The 23,982-nt window shown below is 45.0% G+C and overlaps 1 protein-coding gene across 1 annotated transcript in view; it reads left to right on the top strand.

Annotated features, from left to right (window-relative positions):
* The first annotated feature begins 480 nt into the window (after positions 1 to 480).
* LOC134845476 (protein unc-79 homolog) overlaps positions 481 to 23,982 on the top strand; it is a 117,003-nt gene continuing 93,501 nt past the window's right edge. The window contains exon 1 of the mRNA XM_063862370.1: positions 481 to 498. The gene's annotated coding sequence lies outside the window, so the exon portion shown is untranslated. The remainder of the gene's footprint in view (positions 499 to 23,982) is intronic.

The following is a 23,982-nucleotide window of genomic DNA, read 5'->3' as shown; positions in this document are numbered from 1 at the left end:
CCCCAAAACTGAATGTTAAACGTTCAACTCAAGGTCAAACTTCCAAATATGACCAACTGGCACATTGACTCCTTGCTTCTCATTTTCTGAAAAGTGAATTAGATGTTAATTGAATTCAGTTCAAGACATTCCGGGAAGAAGAAGTGTAAATTCAAGTCTTCTGAAAAGACAATAATACAAGTATGAAAACATGAAAAGTATCAATAGAGTTGAATGAAAAAACATGTATAAATTCCGGGAAGCTAAAAGTTGTTCAAAACCAGTTTGTTGTCTTTTCCGAAGAACCCTCGGGATTTGTGGTCTTCACCAAATCCGCTCTCTTCTCAGCGCCGGGAATTGATGCAATCTCGGCTCTCAGCCTTCCCTTTTGAGAAAGTTAGCACAGTAACGATTGTGTCAGCACAATCCTTACTTTCCAGAATGCCCTCGGATCTTCACACTCGTTTTTCTAATTTCTTCTCCCATTAGCCTAATTGTTTAGATAAACTTATTAAATAGATTAATTGCGCTGGGCTTTCCTCACAAACTTACCTTACCAATTTTTGCCTAGGCGAGTGAGTTTCCCTGGCGTAACAAGACGCAAGAAGGAGTGAGCCGGTGAATCGACCCTCTAAACGACGTCAGGTCCAATTTTAAATCCTAATTTGAAAGTATCCATAAATCAATCCAAAGAGCTTCCATTCTCGCCTCAGTTGTCTGTGTTTCAGGTAGATGCCGCGATTCCAGACATTCGCATCCCTCGATTCGCATCCCTGAGTTCTCACAGAAACTAATTATCGGACTATAAGGACCAAATAAAAGAAACCAGCTCTAGTAAAATCAACAATTCACTCCTACCGCGGCGCAACGCTTCATGATCTGTTGGAAACAGTTTTGCAATATAGATCAAATATACAGAATTGGAAGAAGGTGGAAAAACATGATTAAACTCGTCACTTACAAGTTTCAGCCCAAGACACTGATCATCCACAAAACAATTCAGAAATGTAAAAACACTGAAAAAAATCGCAAAACTTATTATCATGATCATGTGTTGTTTATTTTTGTGAATAGATTTGTACACCCACATACACTCATTTTTTATCTAACCTCAACCTAATTCTAAACTCTCAAATGTTCTGCCCTGATAGCATCCATTTCTCGTTCTATGCTAATGGTTTCTTTACTATTTTTCTTGCAAATACATTCTATAAATTGTCTCGCTAACTTGACACCGCCGTCCTTCCTCAAATGGCTGCTCAAACACATTGCCTTATTTGTAGAAACAGGTTGCGAGGCGGATGTGTTTGGTGCTTTACATGCCAAAGCTACATGCTTGTAAAATGCAGCGGCCTAGCTCGCAGCAGAGATCATTACAACGATTTTAGCTGTCATCGCTGCACCTCCCAATTTCATTCAGCTAACGACACGCATCAATGCAATCCCCCAACCCTAGCTAGAACACACTCCCCCAAATTCACCCTCACCATTCCACTGCCCCACACTGTCTAGAACAACACAAGACCCATGGTCAAACCCCTGTCCAGAACTCATAGAAACAAGTAAAATATACTCCGAAGTGGTCCACTGGAAACCGGTCTGTATGATCTTATCAAAAAATAAATTTGGTTATAATTTCGTTGAAAACCTCAAAAAAACGCTGAACAGCCTAATAAAAAACAACGAAAATACCTTCCCAATTCACGCAGCAATGATCTTTCCTCAGTTACTACTGTGCCAAAAAAAGTCCAAAAGCAAGGCGACTTAAGCAATGGCAAGACGGAGACCTGGATGGTCTATATAACGAAAGGAAGGCGCTTCAAATGCGCTTGACAAAAGGAAGTAGAAGAAAAACTGAAAGTGAAGCACAACAGTTCAATAAACTAATGAATACTGGTAAAATATCAAGCGCAATAGCAAAACTAACGGACACATCCAAAGGCGTTCTTCCGCTCGTCGAGATTGTCAAAGGTAAGAAAGTAGGACAGACTCTCATAGAGAAGCACCCACCATCTGAACCAATTGATGAGAACTATATTACACCAGTGTCAAATGAAACAATTCCCTTCCATCCATCAATATATAATCAGATAAACGGTCAACATGTCAAGAGAGCAGCCATGAGAACGCATGGATCTCATGGACCATCTGGACTTGATGCAAATGAATGGAGACCAATTTCTGCACACTTCGGGCAACAATCATTTGAGATTTCAAAAACAATTGCAAAAACTGCTAGACAATTGGCTACCGAAGAACTAAATCCAGAACTAACGGATCCACATAATGCATGTAGATTAATACCCTTAGATAAAATCCAGGAGTAAGACCCATAGGCATAGGAGAAGTTATGAGTAGGATAATAGGACGAACAATAATCGAATGCCTAAAAAACGAACTCGTCTCGCTCGGTTCAAATAATTAACTCTGACAGAAATGTGGCATTGAATATGCAATCCACACGCAAAGAGATCAATACAGCAAAAACTCCGCCGATGCTGTTTTATTGATAGATGCCGAAAACGCTTTCAACCTGCTTAATCAAAATCTGGCATTGTAAAACATCGAAAGTACCTGCCCATCTCTTTTAACCGCAATTAAGAACTCCTACTCCGATCCATCTAAACTGTTTGTTAACAAAAAAAAACCAACTACTCTCAAGAAGGGACAACCCAGGGGGATCCACTAGCAATGACCATGTACGGTCCAGCCATAATACCCCTCATAAATTTTTTATCAGCAGACAACGTAATCCAGAAATAGTACGCAGACAACGCAAACGAAGTCGGTAATTTAAGCAATCTACGAACCGTCTTTGTTAAATTGTATCACTAGGTAAATTTCTTGGCTATCATGTTAAAGCATCCAAATGCCAACTCAGTTTCAAAGATGAAAAACTCGGTGAAACTGAGAAAATCTTCGAAAATACAGGAATCACTATAAAGGCAGGCGCACGAGTGCTTGGTTCAGTTATAGGAACAGAATCTGAATATAAAAAATTCCTCGATTTTCAGCAGAATGAGCAAATCAAATTTTTGAAAAAATTATTGAAAATCGCTAAAACCTCTCACCAAAACGTTTATGCCTGCTACACTAAAGGACTACAAGAAAAACTTTCTTTTGTTACCAGGACAACGCGTAACACTATGGAAAATTTAGAAATATGTGATAAGATTATCAAAGAACAATTAATACCTAACCTAATCGGTAAAGACACATTGAACCCCCAGTTCCGTGAGATATCTTCCTTACCCCTTAAAATGGGTGGCCTGAACATCAAGCTGCCATCCGATCATGAAAGCTATCTGGAATAGTCTAAGGAAACATCACTAGTACTGGATTCTCAAGATCCTGTTACAGCAATAACACAGCAAGAAAAAATATGTACAAAAATCAAAAAATTGAAAACTGATAAAACAAACCGAAAGAAAACAAACCTCATACACTCCCTAAATGAAACAGATAAATACGCAATCGAGTTGGTTTCTGAAAAGGGAGCCTCTAACTGGCTCAACGCTCTACCATTGAACAGATATAACTTCAACCTGAGTAAATCAGAATTCAGAGATGGTATCTACTTATGATACGGTTGGGAACCGACCAAAACCCCACTCACATATGCATGTGGTGCTAATTTTAACTTGACACATGCGCTAAACTGGGCAACGGGCGGTGAAACACACATAAGACACAATGAAATCACAGACACATCGCCAACCTCAGGAACGAGGTTTGTCATGACGTCGAGATTGCGCCGAAAGTTCAGCCGTTGCAAGGCGATAATTTTGTCAACAATTTAACTACAACTGAAGATGAGGCACAATTTGACATTAGGGCAAACGGTTTCTAGGGTTAACGATTTAGCCGTGCTTTCTTTGATGTGAAAATTTTCAATCCTCATGCCAAAACATCGCGAAAACTGCCTAAAGACGCATATAAATATCACGAAACGCTGAAGAACTCCAAATATCAGCAAAGAGTTTTAAACGTAGAGCAGAGTAGCTTCTGCCAGTTAATTTTCGGATGCACCGGTGGCGCTGCTCCAACAGCCACGCGGACTATGCAACGATTAGCCGAAAAACTAAGTGAAAAAAGACAAGAAAGCTATCCAGAATCCATAAATTACATAAGAACTAAAATAAGCTTCGCGATCCTGAGGAGCTCTATACTATGTATAAGGGGGTGCAAATCGCTGCGCAAAGTTCAATTTATCGACAACTCCATTAGCGCTATTTAGAGGATGGACGGTGAAGATAAATTAACATTACCACGATGCATTTAATGCTGATTTATGACTCCATTGATAAATTGATACAGCTTGCTGATAAATATGCATTTTCCTAACGCTGGTATGGCCCTATCCAGCTTGTGCACTTACCGTAACTAAACGGAAGGGCCTCTTCATAGATTTCTCCCTCGCTGTGTGTGACGGTTTGAAGGACTGTTACGTATCTTGTTGCTTAATAATATAATGGACAATGTTGAAATGAATTTCTCTCATGTTTCTTTTTGTGACATTCGACCAGAATGTGAAAAATGCAATCTCTGCAGAATTCGAATTTTTAGCAGCGAGCCTTCCGGATTGGTGATTGTTAAGAACTAAGAACGTTATTGGAACGATTGGCCAAACGGTGAGGGCTGGAATATTCTGGTATTTTAACATTTTAAAAATTCGAATTATGACGTCATATTTCTGAGAAACGTCAGAAACGGCCATTTTGACTAAAAAAAGAGAAAGAAAAAGAGAACAACATTAGCTGCGCTAGCAACAACAACGAAATTGAGATCGGAAAACAACAACGAGTAACAGAGTGTTACAGAGTAACAGAAGAACACTCCGAGTTGCAACTATTGTGCTGCTACAATAGTTGCAAGGCCGTTGCGAACAACGGTGAAGGGTGAGAGACGGCCTTCCGGATTAAGAGAAAATCAGGATTAGCGAGCTTGATCCAGCGGATTCATCAATCCGGAAGGGTAAAGGAACTGAAACTTTTATCCTGTTGCATAAACTTTTAGCTTCCTGACATGTCCTGACTTGAATTTAATTAATATCTGGATTCATTTTGATAGGGATGAGAAGCTAGGAGTTGGGGGAAAGGGTTGATCCATCTTCGATGGAGATGATGATTTTTGTCTACTGAACAAAAACAATAGTAATATAATAAGTAGTAGCCCTGTTTTTAGGAGTGACCTCGTGGTCTGGGGATACTGAGACCCAGCCATGAGCTCACTATTTCTGCATGTAATCTAGTTAATTTGAGTGTTTTGACCGAAGCCGAAAGCAGTAACGTTTTTGTCGACCCGATGTTGGAAAAGACCACCGAAAAGTACTGGCTTGGTAGAGACGGTGAAAAGCATGCAAAGCTCTGTTTAGACGTTAGCCAGTCATCTTAAGACTTAGTTTTGTTTTCCGTCGATATGTATCTTTCGGGCGAATGTTACATGTATGTTTTTATGGCGCTCCTGGGTGTTATTCTTTTTTAACATCATGACCGGCAGAACCGTTAACGAGCACTCCGCGCCGAGCGGATGCTCACATTAACGCCCTTAATAGGCCTAAACCGCCGGGGCGGAAGGGTAGTTCGGAACGCGGAAGCCTTCCGGATTACCGTGAATAGTTTTTTAACCTAGTTAAGACCGAAAATTCACGAACCAGGAAGGGTGGGGGGAATCGCGAACCCCTCATCCCCTGAGTGGTTTGTGACCAAAAACACTTAAAGATATAAGCAAAACCAAACAAAAAGTAGTATAGTACCCAAGAAAAACAAAAAACATAAAAAATTGCCGAAAAAACCAAAAACAGTAAAAAAGTAAAAAATCAGTAGAAATCATCCCCCCAGACAAGATGTGATCCGACCCCCCCGTTTGTTGTTGATAGATATATTGTTGTTACAGGCATTTATATCAGTCAGGATCGTTACGATCAGTTTTGTAGCCCGTTTGTGAGGCTTGTACTGTAGGGTTATTTGAGCATTGAAGCACGTTAATGATAAATCGCGCTCAATCCGGAAGGGTCAGCTGATTTGCGCTCAATTCGGAAGGGTCTTAGGAGAAGACTGATCCGGGAAGCGGTACAAGGAGCAACAAGAAGAGGCTCAACGACGACAACAATCGACTGTTGGGTATCGTTAACAAGTTTTGTAGCCCTTTTGGTACAAAAATTAAGATAGTAATCTGTGGGGGGCTCGACAGTGCTGCACTGTAGTGACCCTTCACCGAACTGCGAATATCCGAGTTAAGCACCTTAATTCGGATATTAAGGAAACCCGGAGGGGTATAGTATTGCTAATATTATTATTTATATAGCCTATATTAATAGTCTTATATCGTTTTTCAGTGAAACAGACCGGTTTTTAGGGTCAAAATAGCGATATTTGATCCCCCCACAAGTCGCGATTTTTGAAATATCGATATTTTTTGAAACGGAAAAAAGCGCTAAGTTAGTGTGTTACATCGTAACTGCACTACCATAATAGAGAGAACCGGTTAAGTTTAGTTCGGAAGTGGTTGGAACTATTTTGAAACAAAAAACCGAACTTTCGCGATTTTTGAGAAAACGAAACACTAAAAATTCAGAAATTTTTTTGAAATTTTGGAGTTAGAACAGTAAAAACAGTTGTTCGGACAACGTCCACTAGTGAAACTACAAGTTTTAAAACCCGCTACCCGAAAGACTTCCGGGTTGCAGAGAAATCGAACTTAACGTGTTTGATTTGGTGGATTCATCAATCAGGAGGGGTACAGGTAGCATAGTTTTTCACAAAATTTTTCAGCAAAAGCGTTTTAGATCGGGTCTTTTGCATTGAACTAGAAGATTATAGGCCTTCTGAGCTCGGATCAATAATTTTTAAGTCGAAAGGACCTGATTTGCGGAAAAAGTTAGGCAGAACCTATAAGAGAGAAAAATTTTTGAGTTTAGAAAAAAGACGTTTTGGTTAATAACTTTGGAACTACTGGGCATATTGAATTGATCTTGGTACCAATAGATTAGAAATTAGCTGAACTTACTGATAGGGACAAAAGTTTTTCGGAAAAGTAAGCGTGAAAATTTTTTGAGATTGTTTTTAGCAAATTCCTCAATTTGGAAGGGTACACCCTTCACGTTTTACAAAAAATTTTAGAAAAGCCCTTATACCCCTACCAAAAGGTAATAGCGGTTGAATAAAGTAACGTTAGGCTGTTCTAGACGAAAAGGGAAGGCTAAAGGCACAGCAAAAGCTTAATCGAGCCGAAGTTAGGCGAGTAATAAGACCCTTCACCGTTAGTGTGAATTGTCAAATAGGAGGCTTAACTTCAATCCGGAAGGGTCTAGGAAGGTAGTACATACCCTTCCCAGTTAATTGAAAGAGCATAATTGCATCGGAGAACGTATCCGGAGGGGTATAGGTTGAAAAAAGGAAATCTCCGAAAAGCTACTTTTACAAAACCGGAGGGCTCCCAATCCGGAGGGGTCAAAGTTTTTTCAAGTTAGGAGGGGTCCGAATCCGGAGGGGTCTTATAGTTGCTAATTCGGAGGGGGAGGGGTCCAAATCCGGAGGGGTCTTATATTAACCAACTCAGAGGGGTCCCAATCCGGAGGGGTCTAGATTTTGTTAGTCCGGAAGGGTCCAATTTGTGCCAATCCGGAGGGGTATTATTTTATTAAGGACTTAGGTAGACGAAAGAAAGACTAAAAAGTGAGAGGTATTAGGTTATTAGCACACAGGCTAGCTATCAGTGACTGCACTGGTAACTTGCTTTTCAATAAGAACCAGACTAAAACAAAACAGGTCCGAACTCGGATATTCGCGACACTAAGTCTAAATTAAAAAGAGCGTGATTCATTGGTGTGGATTGTAACATAATACGTTTTTGGGAAAAAAGACTGCCCTGAGGATTTTAGTAGGTCTAGCTCGGGCAGTCCGAAGGCAGATAGGTAACACAGTACTCGGTGGGTGCAATAGACGCCCACTTGAGAAAATTACTGCCTTCAAAGTTTTATCTGTTTGGTGCAGCACCGAGCAGGGAAAGCTTTTTCTTTAAAAGACAGGTTCGACTATTGTACTGCGACCGACTAAGAGTACAAGACACATACGTTTTTTTTTCTATATACATTTATATTGTGTCAATATATTTTTTTTGTTTTTTTTTTTTGATTTTAAATCAACATAAACTGTGCTTGATTGGGTAGTGAGTACACTATCTTTTAAATTGACTGATAACATCATATTGTGCTAGTTTTCAAATCTTTGGACCGATAATCGGTTAGTGTGAATAAATTTTATACAAACTGTACTCTGATAACATACAGGGATTCGTGGTCACTATTTAATAGAATCTGGTGAAATTTATTGTGTTGTGTCATTATTATTGTTAATAAAACTATAAGGTCTCTAGCAATTGAGTCAAGAATAGGCATTAGAAAGTGACAAATAGAGAATGAGTCTAGACAAGTCAAGGATACCAAAACGAGGTAATAGCTCTAGAAAATTCATACCTGAGGAGCAGAGAAAGACGATGACCGATCCTTTTGTGGATTGGATCAAGCGATCCCGGTCTGATAAAAAAGGGACGGTTTCAGGCAGAATGGTTGAAACGAGAAGTCAGAAGACCTCAGAAGAGCGAAAAGAACTGTTAGAAGTGGAGGTCAATACGGACCATACCATGAACGACAACCAGGAAGTAAATGGACTGGAAGGGAGAGGCAGAAGGCTGGCGAGTGAATCTACCCCGGTAGAACAAGGCCATGATTTTGCCACTTCCACCGGGACATTGGATCGAGAAGAGATGTCGGAACTGTCCGACATCTCAACTGAAGTAGCGGCAACTAGAAGATCTCCGACAGACAACACTATGATGGCAAGCGAACTGGGAAACAAACAACGTCATCATCGTTCTCAGAAAGAATGAAGAACACCTTTGGAAACATCTTTCCATTCAGCATGGGAGGAGGAGCAGGAAACGATGGTGAGTCCCAGGAGGAAGAGGATGAAGAGGAGCAAGGGGACTTTGGATCTCAAGTCAGCCTCAATAGTTCGATCCAGGAGAGTGAGGCACACGTCGGAAGAGAGACTGGAACCATGGACAAATTTGGTGTAGTGACAACGATAAGCAAAGAAGCAAACACACCGGGCCAGTCAAAAGACTTCGCGATTAGGGCAAGTTCGGAGCCACAACCTGGAGAGAGTAGAACCAGAGGGCTCGACAACGCGTTAATGGATCCTGAAATAAATAATGAAAAGACGTTGAAGCAGTGAGTCAAGGCCCGGATCTCGACAAGCACGAAGTTACCTGGGACCGACAGGGTTACACCACCACTAGTGACGCCACTCGTGGATAACGGGGCAGCACTAGAGGAAGCCTTAAACAACATAGTGGACAGCTTAGGAGAACAAAACGAGCAGATGTCAATAAGGATGAGTGAACTAGAAAGAGCAGTTCACATTGAAAGAGAAAGTCTGCGGGAAGAAATAAACCGCAACAGACAAGAAGTTGGCAGGAGCGAAAAACGCTTGAAAGAAAGAACGGACGAACATATAACGAGGAACTTGTCGCGAATGACAAGAGAGGCGGAACAGAGGGAGTTACGCTCAAGAGCCGACATGGAGAAGTTAAGAATTCAGCAAGAGCAGTCTCTTGGGACTCTTGACACAAAGATAGACGCGATGATGGAGAGGCGAACTCAGGCTATCATGGATAGGTTGGACGGGCTACTAAGCAGCAAGAGTGGACCAAAAGAAGGAGAACCGAACTCGGGAGGTCCCAGCAGGGAACCGAGGGTGAAGTTCAATGAACATCAGAGAAGGAGGACGTATGGATCCACTAGAGGCAGGGGCAGTTCATCAGGCTATGCCACAAGGGGCAATGGAACATGGGGCCCGAACAGTAGAACAAGTTCAACGGGGAACAGACGAACCTCTAACGAACGACCAACGCAAGGCACACATGCGACTGGGAGAAATGATTCCGGCAACAGGAGGCATGCAAGCCCGAGGAGGAGTCATGTGGGCCAAGCAGGAAACACTCACGGTGATTCGGATTGCAGGGATGCACCGCACACAGAGCCTTCGACGAGGTGTGAGGACACTCAAGCGGGACACTCAAGGGATGCTACGGCAATGGCCACAGCATTTGAACCCCTAAACAGGTCTTTGGAGACATTCCTGACGAGGTTATCTAGAACCAATGAACGCAGTGAGAAGTCCAGAAGAATCTTTAAGAAGCCAAGATGCTACAAAGACGAATCTGATGGCTGTATTGATACCTGGATAGAGGTAATGAAGCTGCATTTCGAGGAGGAGGACTTGTCGGAGAGACAGGAATGCAGCGCGCTCACCAGCAACTTAGAAGGGACAGCCCTGAACTGTGTCATGGCCAAGAAACAGTATCAACGTGACATTGCTGAGAAAATCTTCGAAATCTTGTTAAACCGTTTCGGATCAGGGGTGCAGGGGCACCAGGCGATGATGCGCTTCGAGAAACGGAGGCAACGAGAGGATGAAACCATAGACAAGTTTCTCGATGATTTGGAAATGCTGAGAAGACGCAGCCAACCGCATGAGTCAAACCGAAGGATGAACCTGGCCGTAGCCTCAAAATTCATCGATGGTGTGAAAAATAATGAACTTCGTACGATGCTAGCAACGCATTACACACCACTATCAACTAATGCGCCAACACCGGAGGAGTTAAGGCTCAAATCAAAGGAGTATCTTTTGTTGAAACCTCCTTCGAGATCTGGATATTACAAGAACAATTATGGCAATTTTAACAACGGACCAGCAAACCAAGGGAACAATTGGTACAAACCGAGGGATGATATGGACAAGAGACGCTCTTGTGCTAATTGCAGTTCAACGGACCATCATGTGTCAGCATGCCCAGCTTACAAACAAGGCATGAAAGCAATAGGCTTTAGCCTCGAGGACGAAGATGCGTCAGAGTTGGACCATGAGGATTTCATGAGAGGAGTAATTGCAAAATTCGGCCCGAGGTGTTTCTTTTGCAACTTGGAAGGTCATTTTAAATCAGATTGTCCGCAATTCTGGGATGCAGTGGCAGACATCAAGCATCCAAGACATGAAGAAGCTTTGTCAGGAGTGAAAGCCAGCAAGGCTCGACTTTTGAGTGAAGTGGAGGCACGCAGAAAGGATAAACCTCAAGAGCTGGCGGCAAAGAAAATGCAAGCGGTAACAGGGGAGACACGTGAGCCGGAACCGGCAACTGCGGCTGAGGACTTCAAGATCGATTATAAGGCAGCCGCAAGGGATGCTCTAAATAGAGTACAACAGGAATTGGTGACGAAAGCGATCGAACAAAAAGTGAAACTTGAACTGGAAAATGAAAAGCTTCAGGAGCAATTGAATACCTTCGAAGCAACGGAGTTCGAGGAGACGAAAACACCAAGCAGTTTGGACATGAAACTTAAAGTGATCTCCGGTAAGAGGTTCGGCATGGTGCCGCAGGGAAATAAGATACAGTCGATAATCTCAGTGGCTGGACACCAGGTAATAAGAAATCTGAGTGAACCATCAGAGTTCACTTTAATGCATTTGGACACATATGCAGATTATCTGAGGCAGGTGGAGCCACGCACCGAGTCGAGAGCTGTGCGAGCACTACTAACGACGGGTGGCCCTCGCATGAAGAAACTTCATGGACGCTACCTGGAAGTCTATGGGCCGTATCAAATAATGCTGAACGTGGATGGAATCAGTATCTACACCAGGACTTATGTAACAACAGATGATGACCAAATGGGGCAGATCTATTTGGGAGAAGAGGAACTCAAAGTCCGCAGGATAGGCCATGACGCCATGATGGAACGAGACGCGGTACACATTGGATATGAAGCAGATGTGACAGCACATCTGCTCGACACCAACGGAACAAAAATCGGACACAGGAGCGGTGGTGAGTGTGATGCCGATAAAAACCTGGGAAAGGATGGGCTTCACGCGGGAAGATCTGATTCCTACGAATCTCCGACTGGACGCCGCAAATCGAGGAGCCATCTACGTAGCCGGAAGAACACCAATAACGGTCCTTCACATGGGAGGACGAGATCTTTGGATGAGCTTCCTGGTGGTAGAGAATCTGGACGACGCCGACCAATTCATCTTGGGCAGAGACTTTGTCAGGAATTTTGACGTGATGATTGACTTGAACAACGGTCTAATACGGATTAGAAACCCGGACCGAAAGTATGTTAAGAGACCAATTAATAGGATAATAACAGACGAAAATAAGGTACCAGTTTTTTTGGATAGAAAAGTAAAATTACAACCAGGACAAGCTGTAGTAGCAATTTTTGGAATGAGAAATTTAAATTCGTTAAGTGATAGTAAACAGGTTTGCTTAGTACCGAATCCAAATAGTCAGAGTTCGGTGATTTTAGGCCGGAGCTTCTCGGTAACGCGAAACGGACTGTGTGTCAGTGTGTTGTTGAACACACTGGACACCACGGTTTCAATCCAGCGTGGAAAGAAGCTTGGCTACGCTTTGCCGATGAGGACCGACTATGAGGAGACACAAAACTTGAAGAAATATAGTGTGAAAGACTGTCCTTATCATGCCAATAAAGATAAAATTTTAAAGAGGATTAATGAATTAAAATCTATTCATAAATTGTTTTCAATGAAATCCGAAACGGACGACGGCTTTTCAAGCTGCTCGAATTTTCCGGAACGCCCCTCGTCATACGAACTAGAATCTGACAAACCGGTTTTGCCAGAGATAGAACATTTAAAAGGGAAAATAGGTGAAGGAGATTTCAAAAAATTACGGGACCTCCTAAATCGGAACGCAGATGTATTTTCAAAACATAAGGCGGATATCGGTTGCTGTAATTTCGTCCAACACGAAATCGAACTAGAAGAAGGCGCCGTTTCCCATAGGGAAGGCGCAAGACGAATGACGCCTCACAAATCGGAAGCGTGCCGAACGGAAATAGAAATGTTGCTTGAATACGACATGATAGAACCCTCGAAATCGCCATGGGCTTGCGGAGTAGTAATGGCGAAAAAGAAAGGGGGGCAGCTTAGATTTTGTTGCGACTTTCGTTACTTGAACGCGGTAACGATAAAAGATGCGTACACGATACCGCGAATAGACGAGAGCCTATCTAAGCTTGGTGATGCCAAGTTCTTCACCACATTGGACTTAGGTTCTGCCTTCTGGCAGGTCCCTTTGCGAAAGAAGGACAGAGAGAAGACCGGATTTGCGTGCGAGTTGGGATTGTACCAGTGGAAGAGGATGCCCTTCGGCTTGTGCAATGCAACGGCCACTTTTCAAAGACTGATGGCTCAGGCTTTGACTGGAGTGACCAAGAAGTACGGGAACCTCGTGATGTGTTACGTGGATGACGTAGTCATAGCGACACCGACCCTGGAAGACCACATTGATAGGCTCGATGAGGTCTTTGGATGCATGAAAAGAGCAGGATTAAAGTGCAAACCATCGAAATGTGAAATCCTTAGGGACTCGATTAAGTACCTAGGAAGAATGGTGGATAGGCATGGTGTGAGGCCGGACCCGGAAGCAGTGGAAGCACTGTTGACATGGAAAGCCCCCAGAACGGACACACAGCTCATGAGCTTCCTAGGGTTTGCCAATTACTACCGAGAATTCATTAAAGGATATGCGGACAAGGTGTACCCGATGCAGAAGCTGATGCGCAACAAAGGGAAAAAGTTCGAATGGAACGATGAGGCACAGGTTGCATTCGAGAACATAAAGCGGGAACTGTGCGAAGCGCCAGTGCTGGGCATGCCTACAGAAAAGGGCATGTATGTTCTTGACACAGACGCATCGGTGGTGGCCATCTCAGGAATCTTGAATCAAGAGCAAGAATGGAACGGAAGAACAGTTCTCCGTCCCATTGCATACGGCAGCAAAGTCTTGAGTGACACAGAGATGAAATATGGCGCACCAAAAGCAGAAATGTTTGCAGTAGTCACATTCGTGGAGAAGTACCGTGCATACTTGGGGAGCGCTCCCTTCAAGTTACGCGTGGACAACAGAGCGTTATCCTGGTTGAAGACCTACTCGATGGATCAGAGTTATATTGGTAGATGGATAGTAAGATTGGATGGCTACCATATGATAATCGAACATAGGATGCGTGATAAACACCAGAATGCTGACAGCCTCAGCAAGAAAACTGAGTTCTATGAAAGATTGGAGCAGAAGCAGGCAAATCAGGCGGAAATAAAGGAGGAATTCTCGTTTCTGGACAAAGAAACTTATGAAGCGCTTCCCTTGACGAGATGGTTGGATAAGTCTGGACATCCAATTCCAGGGCACCCTGAGCTACCTGTAGAGAAAGCAGCCGAGATAAAGATCCTGTCCAAGGAGGACCCGGTTCCCTTGGATTTGTTGCTGCGTTCGAACCTGGTCCAGCAAGAACTCTCTCGCATGAATATAAACAGCCTCTCATTATTGGATAAAACGGTGCAAGTCACGCCACAAGTGATGCGGATGCTAGGTGGATTGTTAGAAAGAGAAGTGACCAGAGATGACCCCGAGTGGACAGCAGCAGTGGCATCGCTAACATTCAGTGAGAAGGTGAAGATCATGCCGTCCAGACGACAGCACGAAGAGAACGAGAGGGATTGTAGGACAATAGTTCAGCAACTAGTATCCTCAATACCCCAAGAGATTTTAACCAGTACTTCTTACGGACAGAAAGAACAGGGGAGCAGCAAGCGAAAGAAAACCGTCACCTTTGTAGACCGGGATAAAGAGGGTGAAGAGGTAGAACACAATCTGCTGCAAGACTATTTGTCCGGGGAGAAGGATGATGAGAAGAACCAGCAATCACAAGGTCAACACCCGGGACGAGAAAATCTGTCCGGGGAGTCTGAGATAAACGAGAAAATTCCTGATGAGAAACAGGACCTAGAGAACAAGGTTTTGTCAGGGGAGTTCAGATGGATGCGAAGAAAGCACAGACATGATCTGGAGGAGAGCGCAGTCTCCAGCACAACCTCTTCGACGGATGATGATTCCCGAAACTCAGGAATGGACACCTATTCAGACAGGAACTCGAGTTCGGGATCCGAACTGTCAGAACTAGCGATACACACGCTACTAGTGGAAACTCGGGCGAGAGACCTGGACAGAGAGGTGTACCAGGATCCTGACAGTGATCGCTACCTTATACCAAGCGAAAGAGTCTTTGACAACGCAGCGGATGACTTAAAAACGATAGCGGTATCGAAACGCTCGATAAGCCTGTTGCCGCAGAAAGAGGTAGTCAGGACTGATCTTCAGCCGTTTGAACAAGAAACACAACCGTTGGCGAAGATTTGGTGCGTTAAGATGGAAGAAGACACACACCAGCCCAACGAGCTGAATAGTCAGATGAGGGTCATGAAGACATACTTGAAGGCGAGATACAGACTCTCGGACCTTCTAAGGGCGCAGAGAAATGATCGCATGACAAGCAACCTGAAAAGGTGGATCGAGAATTGTTCTCCGGATAAAGGGGACCTCGAGGAAGATAGTTATCGCATCCTGAGACAATACTTCATGCAGAAGGAAGGGAGGTTATATTTGAACAAGGACGGGATTGTGGCTTGCAAAAGAAGGGAGGAAGACAGAGTCCTGTACAAGTATAACGCGATAGTATTACCGCAACTCTATCAGACAGAACTATTATTCAGGTCACATGATCAAATGGGCCATCAGGGGATCGACAAAGTATATCAGAGGATCCTGAAGCGCTTTGAGTGGCCGGGGATGAAAAAGGCATGCGAGAAATGGGTAACAGCATGTCTGTCATGCCAACAGGTCAAGGATCCTAGGAAGTTGCGATTTCCCTTACAATCGATTGAGTCGTCTGAGTTCAACGAGGTGGTGCAAATAGATCACCAAAAGATATGCATGACAGACAATGGTTATAATCAGGTGCTGGTCATGATAGATCATTTCACGAAGTATGCAGAGGCCGTGCCCTGCATAACTGCTTCGGCGGAAGAGACATGCGACCACCTGATCAAGACATGGATAGCAAGACATGGTTGTCCGATGACGTTTCAATCGGATAATGGAACAGCTTTCGTAGGAGAGCTTACGAAAGAGCTTATGAGACGCTCACAGGTCGCTCAGGCTCATTCCACGACATACCACCCTCAAACAAATGGTTTAGTGGAAAGACAGAATAGGACGTTAGTGTCGATGCTGAGAGTATACTGTTCCAGGTATATGACCGACTGGGACAGATACCTTCCACAGGTGATGGGGGCATATAACAGCACGCAACACTCCACCACTGGAGTCAGTCCACACATGATGCTAACTGGACACGAAAAATCTTTACCCTTAACCTTCTTCTACCCAGAATATGAGGGAAAGAAAACGTCCCCACAGGTCTACGTGAGGGATGTGATCAGACGCCAACAGGAGCTGAACGATTTGTGTAGACGAAACACTCAGCAGGCACAGGCAAGGCAGAGGAAAAAATTCGACAAGAAAGCAGCTGGTGCAAAGGCTTACTCGGTGGGAGACTACGTATGGGTATTTCAGAACGTTATACCACCGAAAGGGACAAAAAAGCTCCTAAAAAAGTGGAGGGGACCCTTCATGATTACAGAGGTGCACCAGGAGGGACGCTTTTATAGACTGAGTACTGGCCGAGCCGCCCACTACGAGAACATCAAGCCACACAATCCATCGACAGAAGACTGGTGTATACCTGCAGACATGGAAGAAGGGGATTATATAATGATGGACCCTGCTTGTGAGGTCAATGAAAAAGGCACCAGGGAGAAGAACGATGGAAACGAAGTCGTAGAGGAAGGTACGGATACACCATTGGACCTGGATCCAAACGAACAGATCGAAGCGGACGATGAAACCTTACCCTACGCAGAGGAAGATTGGCAGGATCCCGAACAGACAGAGGTTCCAAAGAACTTGGAACCGGATCTTCCGTTCACGATGCAGACTCGTCAGAAGGACGGGACGAGACCAAGAAAGAAATACAATCCTTACGGTGACGACTTTGTAGTGGATAGGATAGATCTAAAGAAAATAATGGAGGAAGTAGTGGGTTTAGAGGAAATAACTGTGTCACAAGACATTGACATAGTCGATGATCACAACGAGGAGTGGGTTGACGACTGGTCGAAACCCGAGGTAGAATTCGACGATGAGCAACAGCAGTCATATGAATAAGACCTGACGAACCTGCGTGTCTTAGAGTGGCTGAATGAAACGACCTCGGATCCAGAGGAGACAAGCGTCACGATTCAAGACGTAGATCGTGAAAGCATGAAATACATCAAGACTGAACGAGATGATCCTTCCTGGGCTGCCCAGGAAGGACGATTATTCATTCCAGCTTCTAACCTGGACTTGATACCCGGTATGCGATCGACGGGGACGTCGATGGATGTTTTTGTCCGGGGAGTGGGGGTAGGACTTACCCACACTGAAAACTTGATGATAAAAAAATTAAGAATAGCAAGAGAAACAGGAGACTTAGAAGCAGAAACAGGCGAAGAACCTAAGAAACCTGACATAGGCAGGGTAGTTGAGTCATATTTTAACTTACCAAATGAATATTCAAGTAACATAATACTAACAGACAGTGATTTCATACTCACAAACAGAACATGTGCGATAGCAATCACCGCAGACATGAGTTTTAGGACAGCGTTAGCGGCAGATTTTAAGAGAGAATACAAAAACGTGGAATTCCTTTGGAAGCAAAGACCAGGGATAGGGGGCGTAGCAGCCTCACCTCCGGCGGTGTCGCAGATACCGGGAAAATACTTATGCTTCTTGGTAACGAGGGCGACAGAGAAGCAGCATGTGGACCCAGAAAACCTAGTCTTGTCTTTGACGAGGCTGAGGGACTTCCTTGTGGAAATGAACGTGAAGGAGCTCTCGCTTCCAGTGTACGATCCAAACAGAGGAAGACTGCATCCTCGGGAATTGTACGCGCTTGTACACGTGATATTCTCTGATACGAACATACAAGTATATCTACATAAGAAGTATTACTTAAGTATAGGCTGAGTGATGTGCGAGAGGGTGTTAGGCCAAAGACCAAGTTGCATGTAATATGTGATATGTGTGTTATGTTATTTTATGTTAGGTGTTAGGTTATTAAGATCATGGGTAAGTAGGGGTTAGTGACCATGAACAACTAAATGACGATCTTGGGAATAGATCCAAAGTTTGGACTGTCCAATCTTAGGTCGAATTCCAAAATTTTAGAAACCAATTGATTTTAATAAATTTTGGGATAAATATCTTTTTATCTGAACTGTCTTTAAGAAAATTTAACGATATATGTAAGGTGAAACAGATAAGTGTGATATTCGTGATTTCTTTTCTAGATCCTGATTGATCATTTAAATTACTCACTTGAAGTCAGATATCGAATCGAATCAAATCAAACTTGAAAAGAATAGAATGGAAAACTTTAACCTGGATGAATTGATGGACCTGGCAGAGGCATATGTAGGACCGATGGTAGATGCGATCTATCGTCGGCTGATCGAACGAGACTTCGCTCTGGAGGACCCAGAGGTGGTCATGTTGCTGACCGCCCTGATCAACATCTTGGGGCACGACAACCGTGGGGACCGCCCCACGGAAGTCCTGTTGATGGCAGCATATGGAGAAAGAGGAGTACTAGACCGCCCGAACATGAGAGTGATGAGGTGGAGAAACGGGGCTCTCTCAGGGAGTGACTTGGCGAATGAGCCTGGATTGGGAAGTTCTAGGACTTACCAACCAGGTGAGATGCCAATGCCCTCTAAGCCTAAACCTGGGTTGACGAGAATGCATCGGGAGATGAACAGCGAGGCGACCTCGTCTGGTTCACCACTGAGAGCAGCTGTGCCACCAAAAAGGGCGAAAGTTACACAGAAGGTTCAGACGAACCAAACCATACAAGATCTGGACGAGATGAACGATCAGCTGAGAAGTACGAAGAAGGAGCTGGACGAGATGACCAGAAGCATGCTCCAGATGGAGGAAGATCGGGACATGTGGAGAAAGTTGTTTGAAGACTGCAACAAAAAGCAGGGTCAAGAGATCGAGCGCTTAAGGCAGGAATACAAAGAGCGATCGGAGCAGGTGGCGTTGACAAAGGCCGTGGAGAAAGTGATACCTGCAAGGGATATTCCTCGTGGGCAGTCCCCGATGGAGCTCTTGACACCTCGAGAGATGAGTCAAGCAACGGAGACGCGGCTTCCAGCAGAGGCAGAGACGAATCGAGTAACAATCCCGGATCCTAGTGACACCTTGGGTGATCCCGTTGTAGAACAGACAGTGAGGAGGCTGATAGAGACAGCTGGACGACTGGTCGCTAACAAGAATGCGCCAGGTTCCGGGGTGACTGCACCCTATGGAACGATTGACGATACGGGCAGAGTACAACTCTCCCAGACCGTGATCAGACAAGGGATAAGTAACGTGACACCACTCATGGGGAGCTCGAGAATCCCAGAGAGGAAAGTACGAAAAATGCCAGCGAAGAAAGTGTCTCGTATAATAGACGTGCAGAAGAATAATCAATTGAAGTATAATTTCACGGGAGTTCCGGAGACAGATCCGAGGGCCTGCTTCAATCGAGCTACCTGGAGCCCGGCTGTGAACCTGCAGCAACCACCACTCGGGACATCTCACCTGATATTGGGAGACAGCTTAGTCAGAGTGCTGTCGAATTTGAGGACCTCGTGGGTCACCACGGTGATGGCCTTTGGAGGCGCGACGATAGCCCAATTATATCGGATGGTGGAACTGATGAATCCAGGGAAGATTCCCAATGTGATGATCTTAGTTGGGACGAATGATATCTCCAGAGGATCAGACGAGCAGGAAGCCCTGTGGGAGTCAATGATGGTGTGTTTGTTTACTACTCTCTGGCAGAAGTTCAGTTGCGTGGTACTGACCGTTTGCACGGTGCCAATGAAGGACAAGTATCGAAGGACAAGCTTGGTTGAATCGAGTCTTTCAAGAGCGGTTGGACGAGCTGGAAGCAGATCTTTTTGACACAGGAGTGCTGAAGGAAGAGGGAACGGTGAGTGATGCGGTGATTACCACCTTTGTGCCTCCTAGCCTGGAAACACGCTTGGGTACGGTCCCAGCCGTCACGAATTACCGGCAACAAAGCTCCAGCGAACCAGGTCGAAGAACAGACGTGCAGGATCGGTTGGGAGAAGCACCGATGAGGAGAACAATTCATCCTAGGAGAAGGATAGGACCTGTCAACCAACCAATCGAAGAAGTAGCAGGCACATCTAGATCGGACACTAGATCGGAGACGACGAGTACCAGTCGAGAGGAAAGACCGAGCAGAGGCTCATTGTTGTGGTCGAGATCCATACCGTCTCCTTGGCATATATACAAAGACGAACTAATGAAGCTGGACCTGCAGAGAGTAAGCTTCATCGAAGATGCAAGGAGGATGCTGAATGGAGCGATGCTATCCGTCAGCAGATTATACTCAATAACCGGCGTAGACTGGTTGATAGCCGCTAGCATAAATTTCAGCTCCACGACGGCCTTGAGATTTGCTGATTTGGAGGGACTGCCCTCTAACAACACGATGGGACCAGTGAATGCGAGACCGTTGCAAGATGTGAGATTGAACCATGATGAGGGGAATCGTGAAGAGAGACCAGGAAGATTCCTGACGGCGAGAGCGCCGATTGGACAACACGTGAAGATATTTAGGCAGCTGACGACACCACCTGGTCATGTGAAGGAGAGAGTGTACCCAAAACTAGTGAACCAAGATGGTGATGCCCAGAGATATGGCGGATTGACAGCGATAAAGAAAGATGAGACCATCTTCGCCGCCTATGACAAAGCAGAGATGAGGAAGGCCAAAATCATGGTAGTAGCGAATTCAGAGTTCGTGTACACCTCCAAGTCTTTGTTTTGGCCGGACGTCATAATGTTGGCCGCGGTTGACCTAGACCTATTACAATCAGTGTCTTTGGCTATAGGGGTACAAAGGCAGACAGACATGAACCCAATAACGATTGTGTTTGCTGGCATCAATGACCATCTACACAGTAGAGGTTTTCTGAGCAGGCTCAGAGATCCTGCAACAGCAGAAAACGCAGTATGGCCAGCAATAAAAGACATCCTGGAGTCGATGGGTGAAGTGGTGGATGCGACGAAGGAGGGGTCATTCAATAAAGTGGCGTTGAGAGTAGTATTCGCGTTGTCTCCGGGATATGCACATCTCCCGGTTGGACTGAAGTTTGTGTATGCAATGGTAGCCTTACTTTCGGAAGGAAAATATGATGTGATCATATCGGCCCCGAATCGCATGATAGAGATGGAGAACCTGAGGCCACTTAAGGCTGAACTGCCTGCAGTATGGTCAGATATCTCAAACGCGATGAGAGGATTCAAGGACCACGCGCTACACATGTTAGTGTTGGACAAAGTGCTGGGGTTGGAACTGTCCAACTTCAGTCGGCAACTCAAACTGAAACCGGGAATAGACGACGACCATCGAGTGATCACGGCAATGTCCAACGACTTATGGTTCCGAGCAATGGAAGTGGCAAGTGAAGACACAAGAAGAAAAAATTCACTAGAGACGAGAGCTCATCTGGAGGCTATGGTTCTGAGAACCAAGCCGGAAGCCAACCAGTGGCTACACCTGAACCCTAGAGTAGCGGCATTGGGTGCAGATGCTTTTCAGCAAGGCCCCGTAATGATCACGAAGATACATGCCTACTTGTTGAAGGAGGTGAACCTGGCGGAAAATGCCGGAGAAAAGACCGCTGAGTTTGTGAACAGAATGTGTCAGATTACTCTGGAAACCTTCTGGACCCAGGAAGTGAAGGGGCAGGAGGGATTTGAAAGGACAGACAGCATGCTAGAAGGGTTGGGAGCCAGATGGACCGCGTCCTTCTTGGCAAAAGTTTACCCGAATGTCTCGCACTATTTGATAAAGGAATTCCTCCAAGCAGTAGTGAGAGTATCGATAGTGGAGTTAATAGCCTTGTTCGTGACATTCGGAGCGGAGAGTTTCGTGAAAGGACCGGCGATACTGCTCACGGATGGAATACAGAACCTGCGACTAGATGGACTTCTGACATTGATCGCAATAACCCACGGAAACTTGGGAGGACTAATGAAACTGGCACGTTGTCCAGAGCAGATGAAAGAGAGAGTGAGGAACCTGGATATGAAGAAATCCACGGACTCGTGGAACAAAATAAGAGACCTGAGACACACTCTTATCCAATATCTCTTGCAGCAAAATCGCTTTGGAACCGGAGAAGACGAGACAATTGAAAGAGAGGAAGATGTTAGACGACATGTTGGAGGCATGCCGCTATTAACAGATCTGAGCTTGGCTATGAGGACCGATCCCTTGGCGCTGATCAGAGGAGTCACGGAGTTCGTGACAGTGATCTATGGATCAGCAGTCACGTTTGCGTTCCCTGACGTTAAAGTGGAAGCATATAGGAGGTCGGTGCTGCACCTGAACCTCATATCGGCAGTGGACGGTAGTACTCTGAACTGGTGTGAGCAGCACACATTGCGGCAGCTCATGAGTGAAGATCTGTTGTTTGCGAAAATATCGGAGCCAGAGATGACAGTCATCAATTTTGACGATCACTTCCGTGACCGCATGGGAGAAGTAGAAAGAGGACACATCGAGGTGTTTCTAAAGCTTTGGAATCTGAGACCCTATGACAAAACGAATGGTGAAATAACCAGAGTGCCTCGTCTCACTGCAGCATATCACAAGGTGAGAGAAGAGACGAAGGACTGGGGCGATTACAAGAAGCTACCGGAGGCAATTCCTGAATTCCCTCTAATAAGAAGGATGTTGCTCGGAGCAGTCTCCGTGGTACAAACTCCTAGGTTGAGAGCATTCGAAACCAATGAAAGGAGAGTAGGGAATTTCGTGGGAACGATGGATCCATACTTCGTAGGGAGAAATGCCGCCGTGTTACAGTACACACGATTTGCATACACGGATCAAGCGACGAGAAGGCGAATAAGCAACGCCGCGACTCCCAAGCCTGGAAGATTTGATGAGGAATGGAAGGAATAAGGCTTAGCTCCGATGAGAATGAGAGGCAGGACCGAATTGCCTGAAGCCTCATTAATCCTGACCAGTGTGAAAAAGGAGATGAAAGTTGGAGGAATATTGCAGACGAGAACCTTCCTAGCACCCTTCGGCTGCGAAGAAATCAAAGTGGTCCATGGAGAAGAGGAAGATAAATCGGCCGGTACATTGCTCATACCGAGATTCCAGGAAGAAGCCGACAATGACGAACAAGGACCATCGAGCTCGAACAAGGATAAGTCAGAAGGAGATGACGGACAGGGTGGAAGCCGTCAGACTGAAGAACCCATGCAACAAGATCAAGCTGGTGGGGAAGACGACAGGGCATCGACAGGAGGAACATCCAGCCTGGATTTCAATATCTTCAGTGATCTTGAGAATAATGCAGACACGTTGGAAACGACTGAGCCAGCGGATGAAGGCATCTCGACACTGGAGCCTCCGTCAGCCTTTGAGGAAATGAAACGGAATTTGCCGGAGAGCAGCTCTCCTGGCAATTCAAGAAATAACGACCAGAGAATCCTCATGGAATCATCTCGGAGGAGAAGAATAGAGGCCTCAGCCAGAGTACCTTTCTTGGGAACGCTGCCCAAAGGGGAATGGGAAGTACATCACCGAGACCACGAGAGTAGGACGGGATGTAAGCTGGACAGAGTGGCGTTTATGGAAGAAGTCTGGACCGTGATTGAGAGCTATGGGACCCAGTCCATCCTCAAAACAGGTCTCAATCAACCCTTGATGAGCGAAGTACTTGACAAGCTTGATGAGTGTGAAGGGAGACTGAGTGAGTTATTGATCGACTCAGCCACTGATGGGAGTGAAGCGAATTCTCCCATCAAGATGACACCGCAGGACGATGAAGGAGAGGTGGTGTACCTGTCAAGAACCAGGAGAGGGACGATGCGATCGAAAATGGTGATTGATAAAATCAATGCGATGAAAATGAAGTTAGGCAGCAGAGT

This window comes from Symsagittifera roscoffensis, chromosome 5 (genome assembly GCF_963678635.1).
Source record: "Symsagittifera roscoffensis chromosome 5, txSymRosc1.1, whole genome shotgun sequence".
NCBI lineage: Eukaryota > Metazoa > Xenacoelomorpha > Acoela > Convolutidae > Symsagittifera > Symsagittifera roscoffensis.
Note: the sequence above shows the minus strand (reverse complement) of the source record. Positions and strands in the feature narration are given on the sequence as shown.